We start from the raw sequence: 13,754 nt of genomic DNA on the forward strand, positions 1-13,754 counted from the left end.
AAAACAGTGTAGGAACCCTGCATTACATCCATTAACTTAAACATATCTTTAAGATCATGCTTTGAAAAGAAAAAAACAAAAACAAAAACAAAAATGCTTAGAAGGCAATTATGTTGAGTGGGAATAAACATTGAAATATAGCAATCATGTCTTCAACTTCTACAATTGTCTTTATGTGCCAACTAACATTTACGCAGCCTCTTACATTTCTTTTACCATGTAATTTAAGTTTGAGGAGTTTTGATAAAATCACTAGTAGTATATAACCATGCAGAAAGCACATCACACTGACAGCACAGAGGCAAAGATTTTGCACAGGTATATCAGCTTTCCACATTGTGCAGGTTACACACAATACAATACCAATCTTATTCCTAACAGATCCTAATAAGATATCTCAAGGCCTAGCTGTAAACTACAGTACTTTATATATCTATATTCTTAGTAAAAATAAAATCCACTAATCTTAAAAAGGAATTTTAAATGCAGGGCTATATTGAATTGGTAAACTGCAACACAAACTGGCGCGACAGAGGTAAATGAATACCAATCTCATTCTACATGATGCAAGCATGCTACTTACTTCCCCACTAATTTACTTTCAATCACTATGAGCCAGAATGCATGCCTGAACCTTAAACTGCACTTTAAAAATAATGTCTTGGCCTAGAAATTAAATCTAATGAAGTACAACCATCAAATTATATCCACTACATTAATGTTTTAATGCAAAATCAAGAGTCCAATCTTTAGTTTGATATGTCCAACCCCATTTATTCCACCCCACAAACGTAAAAGGAGTGACTCATTTGGCATTTCACAGGGTGTTTCTTTGTTTAAATTATATTTTTTTTATTTCCAACTTTTTGGGGGGTACCTTCAATTGCTTCCAAGAACCTGCTTCTACTATGGGTTGGCAAGCTGATTTTTAACACTATTAGCTTCATCTGTGTAGTTCTCTATCAGCATGCAAAAACAAGTTCCCATCATGTGGGGAAATTTGTAAAAAACCTTTAAATTAAAAATAAAAAAGCTTCTTTACTGTTTGTGACCCCCTTTCTTAGGTTTCCTTTATTGTGCGCTATAGAAATTTTCCTCTCCTTTTTATCTCTACGCATCATTTATATGGTTCTTGTTTTGGTACAATTCCCCATAATATTCCAGAATGTACTGTTTTGTGAGCAGACTGAATAGTTTTTGCTTCTTCACATCCAGTGCGGAGTTGTAACTGAAGACAGATTTCCACCCACAAAGGCTCCAGATGTTAAAACGTTTCCCAACATCGACTTAATACAGTGACGGCAACACCTCCCTCCCGCCCCTCCCAGTAGGGTTGGGACTGTATTCCCTACTGGTTTACCCTTCCCCCCTGTAAAGGGTAACATTTTCCCTGGGTACAGAGGCTCCCTCATAGTCTCCAAGACTGAAGGACCCCTAATTATGGGACTGCAGCTTAAGTTTATGAGGTTAAACACCATAAAAAGCTGCAAGATGCTCTTTTAAGGGAGGCGGAAACTGGTCAGAGAAACGCCTCCAATTTTCATCCCCAACTTGATTTTTAAATCCATGAAGGATCTTACAGAACATGTCTCTCAGATCATCTTTTGGGTTACTCCATGATGCAACAGCATCACAAAAAAATATAAAATCTTGGATTACTCCACTGGGATTCACACTGATCATGGTACAAATGCCACGGAATGCTGAATCCTTCTTCTCATTGTCCCTTATGTTTCTCAGAGAGGTGCACCAGGGTCTTATAAACTGCTGTAGCATGGGGGCCACCTCTTGAGGACAAATGTAACCAAGACAACCAATTGTTATTGCTGTGTTCTCTAACAGCGTCTTTGGTGTGTTGGGTCTGTTAATGATTTCTACAAGCTGGTGCAGCACCATAGGAATATAAGGCTGCATCTCTATGCCCATTTGAATGGAGATTTCTCCAATTGCCCATGTGGCATTATTGCAGACTGAAATGAACTCTGGATTTAAGTTGGTTCCCAATATTGGCATGAAATCAGCTATACAAGGCTTAACATGCTGAAAGCAAGCTTTTGTGAGATCACCTAACAGGGCGAAGGAACTCTGTCGAACTTCTGGCATTTTATCCTGCATGCACTGATACATTAGGGTTAGAATGTTACTTTGGGCCACTAGCTGTTCAATGTTGCCTCCCAGTCCTTCAGCCAGGCCGCTGAGTAAATCAAGAGCCACTATCATAAAATCTTTATCTGGAGCCTCATATTGATCTGGTTGAGCATTGTTCAGCATGGCTTGTGCAAGAGTCTTCTGTACCAGGTTTACACATCGTTGATACACAGGTTCACAGTAGGGAAGGAAGCCAGACTGCAGGGCTGTGGCAACTGAAGATAGGCACTCAAGTAAAGGGAAGAGATCTTTATCTTCATCCTTTAACATGTTCCATTTCTGGATCAGTGGAGGCATTAGCATCTGAATATATTCTGGTTTGTTTAAATGATGTCCTACTGAATCTGCTAATGTTCCTATGGCATCATAAAGAATGAGCAAGTTCTTATGTTGGTATTTACTAAATGCGAAGACCAAAGTATCAAGTATATAAGCAAGGTAAGGAACAAGTTCTGTACAAGCCTCCTCTTCTAGGGTAGCAAAGGCACTGCAGGCAGCTTCTTGTACTCTCTTGTTGCTATCCAGGATACGCTTTAGCAATTCTGTCATTAATGGCTTCAAGTACGTGTCTGGGGGCTGGCTGACTAACCAGTGTGCATAGAGGCTCAGAGTCCAGCATGTTATGGAACGCACAAGAGCCTTTTTATCAGAGAGGCACTGAATAAGGTGAGGAATGAGTTCAGGCAAGTATGGAATCATGCCTTGCATGCAACCTTCAGCAATTGCTCCTAAAACCAAGATGCCTGATTCTTTAACAACCCATTCATGATGAAAAAGTAATTCTTTCAAAAGGGGCAAAATATGTGGCAAAAGCTCATCACGATACACATTTGCAAGAACATCTAGAGCAGCAGCAGAACATTTTCGCAGATTCCAGTCTGAAATCGTGTCGTCGTCATCATCATCGTCCTCTTCGATGCCGTCTTCCTCGTGCTGCTGGGCCACCGTCCTCGATCGGTGAAAGCGCGGCCTTATGTCCTGTTCACTATCAAGGATTGTTTCATCTTCTTCAACATCACCCTTAAGTAGGATAATATCTATATCTGAGTACTTCATGCCATTCACTAACACAGGAATCAACTTAGGAAGGTGCCTTACAAGTACATCTTTGCAAATTGGTTGCTCGGCCAAAGTGAGCCAAAATTCACAGGCTTCTAGAGCCACATTTTCATCCTGATCTTGGGTCCTCTGCAGCATGTACTCAACTATATTATGCATGTGAGGAAGCAGGCGATCCATTCGAACTTCAAGCAACATCACAATTGCCCGGCACACGTTTTTCCGTACCTCTGGTTCTTCATCCCCAGCCAACGCAGAGATTCTCAATGAAAGAATCAATGTGCAACATCAGAGCTTGAGTCCTACTGATGATAAACTGATTGACACAAGCAACAGCATGAGATCTTATTTTTGGACTACTGTGCTTGAAGAACTGTAAAAATTTTGGAATCATGATGTTGAGAGGACGATCTAAAACATCACTATCTAAAATCTCAGCAGAATCTTCACATATCTTCTGAAGGGCACCAAACGCTCCCTCACAAGTGTTGTAATCTTCAGAATCCAATAAGCTACAGAGTTTTGGTAAGAGGTCAGGCAAATTCTGCAATTCTCCCTTGGAGGCTATGGTTGTAATCAAAATACCTACAGTGGCTCTACTCAAAGGAGAGGAGTCACCAATATTATTTAAACATTCGCTTTTAATAAAGTTGGTTACACCATTTGGGAAGTTCTGAAAATGTGCTTTAACATTATTCTTCAAAATGAGGCCACTCAATGATCTAGTGGGTTCATCTTCAGATTTTAATTTTGTCAGAACAAAGATTAGGTAGTTGTTAAAATCTGGATATTGATTGAGTTGTTCCAGTTTTTGTTGCACGGTTCTCTGGATGGTGGTGTCTGGAGACTGGGACTCCTTCAGCAGCTGCAGGATTTGCTGAAGCCCTTGCTCGTCAGGTTTCCACTCATACTCCATTTTGGTTTGCTTTCTGGACGCCCCAAAGGAAGTCTCGGACCACGAAATCCGGGGAACTGATCCTTGCGGCTCAGCCGCCAATGTCTGCTGCTCCTGCCGCCGCGGCCGCCCCCAATTTTTACTTTTAATAGTTTGACATTTTTCACCTAGCCCTCCACCCCCCTCCACCTGGCAACCCTCAGTCTGTTCTCTGTATCTATGAGTCTGTTTCTGTTTTGTTTGTTCATTTATTTTTTTCTTTAGAGTCCACATATAAGTGAAATCATATTTGTCTTTCTCTGTCTGATTTATTTCACTTAGCAAAATACCCTCTAAGTCCATCTATGTTGCTGCAAATGATAAGATTTTATTCTTTTTTATGGCTTAATAATGTTCCATTGTATATATGTACCACCACTTTTTTACCCACTCATCTATTAATGGACACTTAGGTTATTTCCATATCTTAGCTGTTATAAATAATGCTGCAATGAACACGGAGGTACATATATCTTTTCAAATCAGTGTTCGGAATTTCTTCAGAGAAATACCGAGAAGTGGAATTGTTGGGTCATAAGACAGTTCTATTTTCACTTTTTTGAGGATCCTCCATGCTGTTTTCCATATTGGCTATGCCAATTTACAATCCCACCAACAGTACATGATGGTTCCATTTTCCTCTCCAACACATTGTTTATTGATTTATTGAAAATAGCCATTCTGACAGGTGTGAAGTGGTGTTTTATTGCAGTTTTAATTTGGATCTCTCTGATGATTAGTGACACTGAGAATCTTTTCATATGTCTACTGGCAATCTATTTGTCTTCTTTGAAGAAATTTCTATTCAAGTCCTCTGCCCACTTTTTAGCTGAATTGTTTGGGGGTGGGGTTGTGTTAAGATATGTGAATTCTTTATAAATTTTGGATATTAACCTCTTATTAGATGTACCATTTGCAAATACAGTATTCCCTCACTTATCACTTGTATTACATTCTAGACCCTCCCATGAAGTAGGAATCTTACATTTATTCTACACTTTTAAACCTACGTAACTTTAACAACATACATATACAGTACTGCAAAATCCCATGAAATAGTGAAAAATCTGCAATAAATAATTAAATATAATATTTTTTAAAATCCCTCGATACAGTGACACTGCTATAAGTGAACCACGATATAGAGAGGGACTACTGTACCTTCTCCCAATCAGTAGGTTGTCTTTTCATTTTGTTGATAGTTTCCTTTGCTGTGCAAAATATTTTTAGATTAATGTAGTCCTGCTTGTTTAGTTTTTCTTTTTTTTCCCTTGCCTAAGGAGATAGAGCAGAAAAAAAAATTACTAAGACCAACATCCAAAATTTTACTGCTTATGTTTTCTTCTAGGAGTTTTATGGTTTTGAATCTTACATTTAAGTTTTTAGTCCATTTTGAGTTTATTCTTTTATGTGGTGTAAGAAGGTGGTCTAGTTTCATGTCTTGTATGTATCTCTCCAGTTTTCCCAATACCATTTATTGAACAAATCAAATTCTATATAGTTTTGCCTCTTTTGTCACAGACTAATTGACCACATAGGCATGGATATATTTCTGAGCTCGCTATTCTATTCCATTGATCTATGTGTCTGTTTTTATGCCAGTACCATGCTGTTTTGATTACTATAGCCTTGTAAGATATTTTTATATCAGGTAATGTGATAGCTCCAATTCTGTTCTTCTTTGTCAATATTGCTTTGGTTATTCAGGGTCTTTTGTGGTCCCATACAAATTTTAGAATTATTATCTAGTTCTGTGAAAAATGCCATTGGTATTTTGATAAGAATTGCATTAAATCCATAGGTTGCTTTGGGTCTGTGGACATTTTCACAATATTAATTCTTCCTATCTATGCTCCCATTTATTTGTTATCTTCATTTCCTTTCTTCAGTGTCTTATATTTTTCTGAGATAGGCCTTTCACCTCCTTGGTTAAATTTATTTTCAGCTATTTCTCTCTTTTTTGGTGTAACTGTAAATGGGATTGTTTTCTTAATTTCCTCTCCTGATAGTTCATTATTGGTGTATAAAAATGCAACCAATTCTGAATATTTATTTTGTATCCTGCTCCCTTACTGAATTCCTTTATCAGTTCTGGTAGTTTTGTTTTGTTTTGTTTTGTTTGTGTGTGTGTGTGTGTGTGTTTGGAATCTTTAGGGTTCCCTCTATACAATATCATGTCATCTGCAACTAATGACAGCTTTACTTCTTCCTTTCCAATTTGGATGCATTTTATTTCTTCTTCTTGTCTGATTGCTATGGCTAGACCTTCCAGTACTAAGTTAAACAAAAGTGATGAAAGTGCACGTATTTGTCTAATTCCTCATCTTACGGAAAATGCTTTAACTTTTCTGTGTTAAGTATGATAATAGCTGTGATTTTGTTATATATGGCCTTATTATGTTGAGGTATGTTTTCTCTTTTCTCACTTTGCTAAACATTTTTATCATAAAAGCATGCTCCGTCTGCCTCTATTGGTATGATCATACGATTTTTATTCTTCATTTTGTTTATGTGGTGTATCACGTTAATTGATTTGTGGACATTGTATCAACCTTGCATCCCAGGATTAAATCCCACTTGATCATGAAGTATGACCTTTGTAATGTATTGCTGAATTGAGTTTGCTAATATTTTGCTAAGGATTTTTGCATCTACGTTTTTCAGGGATATTGCCCTATAATTTTTGATTTTTGTAATGTCTTTGTCTGGCTATGGAATCTGTAATACTGGCCTCATAAAATGAGCTTAAATTTTTTGAATAGTTTGGAAGGATAGGTGTTAATTCTTTGAATATTTGGTAAAATTGACCTATGAAGCCATCTGGTCCAGGACTTTCTTTTTATTTTTTACTACTGATTCAATTTTGTTGGTAGTAATTCATCTGTTCAGATTTTTTTTTCTTCTTAATTTAATCTTGGAAGAGTGTATTTTTCTAGGAATTTATCCATTTTTTCCAGATTGTCCTATTTGTTGGCATATAATTGTTTTTTAGTACTATGTTATAATTCTTTGCACTTCTGTGGTGTTAGATGTCATGTCTTTGCTTAATTTCTGATTTTATTTATTTGGGTATTCTTTCTTATTCTTCATGAACCTGGTTAAAGGTATATCATATTTAGCTTTCTTAAGTCTAGAAGTTTTTACCACTTCAGTATGCAGGCCATTTTTTAATATTCTCAATGTTTATAACTATTAGAGTGAAGGTACTAGAAATTAAAGAGATTAAGGGAAATAAATAATTATAAAAAGTTCCTATTAATGTTAATGCTTTTAAATAAATTGCATTATTTGCAATAGCATCTACACATATCTTTTATATAGGAGTGTACATGTGTGAAGATGTATCATCTAATCAATCTATATACAGTGCTCAATACTTTTATAAATTCAAGGGTCTTTTGTAACAAGTTCAGTGTCACCCAAGAGACTGAAAATTTCCAAGTTTTCTTATAGAATAAAATCATCTTAAAAAATGTCAAGAGTACCTCTCATTGCAGAACTGTGAATAGAATTTTTTTAATTTTCTTTTTAACACAATAAAACTATTAAGAATACTAGTACAGGACATGCTTCTCATAGTTCTTTTCAATAGCAGTGTTCTTCACCTACTGTCCTGCTCTCATTCCATCTTTTACCAATATTTTATCAATTTAAAATCTGAGGGTCATTCATTTTATTCATTCTCTTAATAAATATTTACTTAATCCAAGCAGAGATAATGAGCTAACGAGTTCTAGTCTTTGCCTCACAATGATTACATTTGAGAAAAGATAGACAATGTTCCAAGTACAAGACAAATAAGTGTTCCTGATAATGCCATAGGGAAAAGTACAAGATGTTAAGAGTGTGGATGGCAGGGAAACTTGACAGAATTTCAGATTGGGAGTTGGTCAGGAAAGAATTCCCCAAGTAACTGAATTTTGACCTAAAATTTCAGTAAGATAGATGATATAAGAAAAAAGGAGGGAAAGAATACTAGTGTGGAGAAAATCATTATATCACTGAGAAATTAAAAGAAGGTCATTATGTTTGGCTTCAGGAGTAGGGTAGGTTTGTAGACAAGAATGACATCATATAGGATTTTGTAAGGCACATTAAGATATTTGGTCTTTATCTTAAAAGTAATGGAAAACTTCTGGGTCTTTCGTCTACTAGCTGTGGAATCAGGACAATTTATTTAGCCCTGTGTGCCTCAGCTCTTCTTTTGTTAAATAAAAATATTAATAGTAATTATCTCATATGGATGTAGTGATTAAATGAGATGGTATGGGTCAGTGCCAGACAAGTAATAAACACCATTTAATATTAGCAAGTTTTACAACAATGTTATTTTTTGCCACTTTCTTTGCTTTTAAGCTAGTTTTGTGTGGCTTTTCCCAAGTACATACACCAATGAGATCTTTTCTTTCTATTCCACTGTCAACCTGTTGGATATTCGGGGATTTATCTTTATGTTATTTGGTTTACAAAATTCCAGGAAACTTGTGTATATGGGGACAGAGGGAGGAAGAGAGTGAGGAACTCAACTTGTTTAAGCTCAGAGTAACCAACCAAAGTCTTAAAACATAGATAAGTATCAAATTCAATCAATAGAAGACTTACTGACTACTGTGGAAAGAAAGCCTTCACCATATATCAACAGAACCAACAGTAAACATAGCTCTAGAGATGAAATGTGAAGTTCTCCTAGAGGCAGAGGCTGGGCTGAGTTTGTACACAGACTTTCCTGCTCTTCACATGATATCCTCATACCCAGTCCCCTTCCTTCAAGTCCACTAACCTTCTCTCTCATTTTATTCCACCTCTCATTCCTCATCCCTACTCCAAACTTGAAAACATTTTACAAGCATCAGGAGGTATATTAATCAGAACGATTAGTGTTGGCTACTGCATCCAAGTACAAAAATCTCAATGACTGAACACAATCAAGGTCCATTTCTCATGCACAGCATGGTCTAACATGGGTGATATGGCTCTCTTGGGCAACAATCCTCCAAGCTCCAGGACCCAGGCTACCCAGTCTGGAGCATATGGCTTCCAAGTCCACCAGAAAATGGCAAGAGAAAACTAGCACTTGATGCAGGATATTTTTAAGGATCAAGATTGGAAACAGTATACATCATTTTCACTGATATTCTATTTTCCAAAATTTAGCCATATGGTCCCAAATCTATTAAAGGGGAAGCTAGAAAATGTGAGCTCTCTGTGTGGTGAAAAAGGACAGTGTAAAGTACTCAGAGCATCATCTTTGATGATGGGTGAGGGAGTCTGGGTCTTTCTCAGGATGATTTAAATATGCCCTGGGTCCCTTTTCAGCAAAGTAGACTGGTAGGCTCACTGAACATTAAAACCTACAGCTTACTCTTACCATTCTTAGCTAATGAAAAATATTTTATCTCCATTTTAAAAGTGATAAAATGAAGATTTACAGAGCAACATGGGGTCAGTGGCTGGCCCAGACATGTCTGAAGAATCTCAAGTCTTGAGAAGAAAAAAGAACCCTAAGCTTCCCCAAGAATAGTCATTATCATTTTAAAGACCTTATAGTAGAATCTGCACATCAACTTGACAGTTGCATTTAATTCATTCACTATTATGGTGTGCAAACTCTCTCTAAAACTACAAAGATAAAGCTTACATAGACCTTGCCCTTAAAGATTTATAGTATAAAGGATGGGTGGGGGAACAACATTTAAACAACTAAATTTAAGAAATTTGACCATTTTATCATTAGTTAACTTAGATATTTTTTTATATGTTATAATCAGCCAAAAGCATGGAGAGGTGCCGTCAGTTCAAGGCCCTAAATTATTAAAGATTTTATTTTATTTTTATTTTTAGAGAGAGGGGAAGGGAGATAAAAAGAAACATCAAAGTAAAAAAGAAACACTGATCAGAGCCTCTTGTACAAGCCCCAGCCAGGGACTGAACCCACAACCCAGGATGTGACTTGACCAAAATCAAACCCACAACCTTTCACTTTGCAGGGTGACACTCAACCAACTGAGCCACACCAGTCAGGGTGAGGCCTCAAATTATTAACTATTCTTCAGGAACTTTGGTAAAAGCTCAATGGTGAGGAAATATTTTAAAACAGGAATACATTTTCTTCAAAATACCACCCATCTCTATTTGATATCTAGAAAGGAAAGTTTAATTCCACATGAATAAGAGACACAGGAAAAGTCCTATAGCCCCATTAGACAACCACCGATTGGATCTGAGGATCCCAGGGATGAATCACAGCTGAGAATAAGTATGAATCTCAGCTTTTTTTTCCTTTAAGAAAAGGGAGCTTGATTATTGCCAACTCATTGCCAGAATTACAAATTCTTTTATAAATTAAATTTCGCTAAGTGAAGTTAACTTTGAGTCCTACCAGCCAATGGAATCATACAACTGGAACCAAAGAAACTAAACATGTCTATGTATATACAAGGTCTGTGCAGAAATTATCCAGCCATGCACTATGAAAAGTAGAGACATTTATTGAATAAGATACAAGGTACAAGAGATGTTGTACATAGGACAATAATGCCTCAGTCTCCTTCAAAGTAGGTACCTTGGGGCCTCACACAGTATTTCCAGCATCTTTTCCACTGTTCAAAACACTCTGCAGAATCTGTTGTTGGGATGGCCATTAGCTGCCCTCTTGTATTTTTCTGAATCTCATCAATGGTCTGAAATCTCTTTCCTTTCAAAGGTGATTTTAGTTTTTGGAAAAGCCAGAAGTCACAGGGTGCCAAATCTGGGATGTAAAGGGGCTGAGTCACCTGGGTGATTTGATGTTTCACCAAAAAACTCTGCAGGAGACATGATGTATGAGTGGGCACATTGTCGTGATCAAGCTACCCATCATAGGTTGCCCATAGCTGCAGCCATTTTCATCATATTGCATCTCTCAACCAACGAAGAACATTGAGGTAGTACTATTTATTAAATGTTTGACCTGGAGGGTCATACTCATGATGGACAACATCTTCCCAATCAAAAAACACAGTTAACATGGTCTTAATCTTGCTGCAACTTTGCTGTGCCTTCTTCAGGTGTGGAGAACAAAGTGACTTCCTTGGGACAACTGGGCCTTCATTTCCAAATCATACTCATAGCTGTAGACCCATGATTCATCTCCAATTATGACCTCCTTGAGGAAATCTGGTTTATTGGAAGTAATTTAAATCAAGTCATTAGCAACTGCATCACAATGTTCCTTCTGCTCTGGTAGCAGAAGCTGAAGAATGAATTTTGCCATGACACATTTCATGTCAAGATCCTGAGTCAAAGACTCAAACACAGTAGTTTTTGGAATCCCCAGATCAGCTTCTAGTTCTCGCACTGTCAGTTGCTGATCTTTGTTGATTGCAGCCCATACATGTTCAACATTCTCAGGTATCCTGCTTGTTGCAGACCTTTCAGAATGTGGATCGCTTTCAACAGATTCTTCAAAATCTTTGAAGCATTTGTGCCACAATTTTACTTGTGCTGTACTCATTGCATCATTCCTGAAAGCCTTCTAAACCATCCAAATAGTTCCACAGAGGAACGTTCAAGCTTAATGCAAAATTTGATGCAGATTCATTGCTCTACTCACTCAGTCAGTTTGAATGCAATGGCCACACAGTACGCAAGCTCACTCAATGGCATCTATTGCCCCCACTGACTAGTACATTCGAGTCATCATTGTTCACGCATGCTCATTCCAGACCGCTCGCCTTGGCTGCCAGGTTACATCAATGTCATGCAAACCATTCTTGTTGTATTAACAATGGCTGGAATTTTTCTGGACAGACCTCATATGTGCTTGCTCTGCAAAGCCTGGGTATTCCAGAATATCAGAATCACCTACAAGCTTGTCAGAAATGCACAATCTTGGGCCCTGCCCAAGACTTACTGAATCAGAATTGTATATTAACAAGATCCCAAGGTGATTTATATGCACATTAAACTTAGAGAGGCACTGGTATAAAAAGATTCATGTTTCATGTAAATTTGGGATAATACTTCTGAGAACCTACAAAGATTTATAATCACCATATTTTCCTTCAATAAAGCATTTTGCTTTTGGTATTTCCCCTATAACATGAAATAAATGAGAATTTCCTACACAAATAGGCAATATAACTCAATTAGAGTTTTTTTAAATTTTAGCATAGCTAAAAACAAATGGCAAAATATTTTAATTCATGCAAATGGAATCAAACAAACGCAAAAATAAAAACATAAATAAAATAGAAGGTAGTGTTTCTAGGAAGACAGGTTTATGATCTCAACTACCATGTATATTTCAACAAATGTTATTTTTTCCTTTTGATGGTCCTTTTTTATTATTAAAGGCACAGAATTTATTACAAATGCACAAGTTAATAAATCATAAGTGTTCAAAATACCATAAAAATTTGTTCATAATAGCTAACACAAAGTTGATAAAACATATTATCTTGAAGCATCAATTCATATTGCAGCCAAATACTCAGACAAAAAGATGAAAAGAAAAAAAAAAAGAATTTCTTCCAAGGCCTCCATTCGTGGGACAGGAAAGTGAAAGGAGAAGGGAATGGCCAGAAGGACTTCCGGCCAAGATGGAGGCTTAGACGGACGCGCTAGGTCTCCCTCTACAACTAGAGAGGAATACAACTACTTCAAAACAAAGGATAACTAGAAATTCCAGAAAATAAAACTACACGGAAGTCCAACATATGAAGTTATAAACCAGCGGTGCCATTTGGGCAGGTAAGAGTTAAAGAGGGCAGTGCTGTTTGCGGTCACACCTGGGACAGCGGCGGGGAGAACAACCCCGGCTGCAGTCGAACCCCCGGCAGCTCGCGACCCCAACGCTGGGGAAAGCAGCCACCACATCGCCTTGAACAGTGAGGCCCAGGGGGACGGGAGGACGGATCCCGGTCTCCTAGCTGAATAACTGTGTGAATCCATCTTGGACCCCCGCCCCCAAAGAAAGCGCCACAGGGCTGCGAAATAGGTCGCGGACACGCAGGCGCCGGCCGGTCGCTGATTTGTGACGCGTACACAGGCACTGCCCCCGACAGCCGGCCCAAGAAAACAAAACGCATCTGTCAAAATGAGGCAGACAACTATAGAAATCCTGGTGGTGCAGCTCACCAGGCAGCAGATAGAGAACCTGACAGATGAACAGATAAGAAACCTGTCAGAGGCTCAGTTCTGGGCCATTGTTTTCAGGTGGCTTACAGAATTCACAAAAGAGCAGGAAAAAGATATGAAAGAAGCGAAAAACTTTCATAACGAAAGGAACAAAACCGCATACGAGACAGAAGGAAAGGAAATAAAATCCAGAGTTCATTTCAACAAACTGGAATATGGAGAAGGAACAAGCAGTCAACCAATGCAGCGAGAGGAAATGGGAAGCAACAATGAGAGGATCAGAAACCTCTGGGACAGCTATAAAAGGCCCAACATAAGAATCATTGGTTTGCCAGAGAATGAGGAAGATGAACTAGAACTTGAACAATTGAGTGAAAATATAATAAAGGAGAACTTCCCAGACTTGGGGAAGGGAATAGACTTGCAGGTCCAGGAAGCAAGGAGAGTTCCCAAGAGACTGGACCCAGGGAGAACCACTCCAAGACACATTATAATC

The 13,754-nt window shown here is 37.9% G+C and overlaps 1 pseudogene; it reads right to left on the reverse strand.

Annotated features, from left to right (window-relative positions):
• Positions 1-1,120: 1,120 nt before the first annotated feature.
• LOC150015869 (transportin-1 pseudogene) lies at positions 1,121-4,194 on the reverse strand (annotated as a pseudogene).
• Positions 4,195-13,754: the final 9,560 nt, after the last annotated feature.

Source organism: Furipterus horrens, unplaced genomic scaffold (assembly GCF_987537825.1).
Source record: "Furipterus horrens unplaced genomic scaffold, mFurHor1.1.pri manual_scaffold_3, whole genome shotgun sequence".
NCBI classification, from domain to species: domain Eukaryota; kingdom Metazoa; phylum Chordata; class Mammalia; order Chiroptera; family Furipteridae; genus Furipterus; species Furipterus horrens.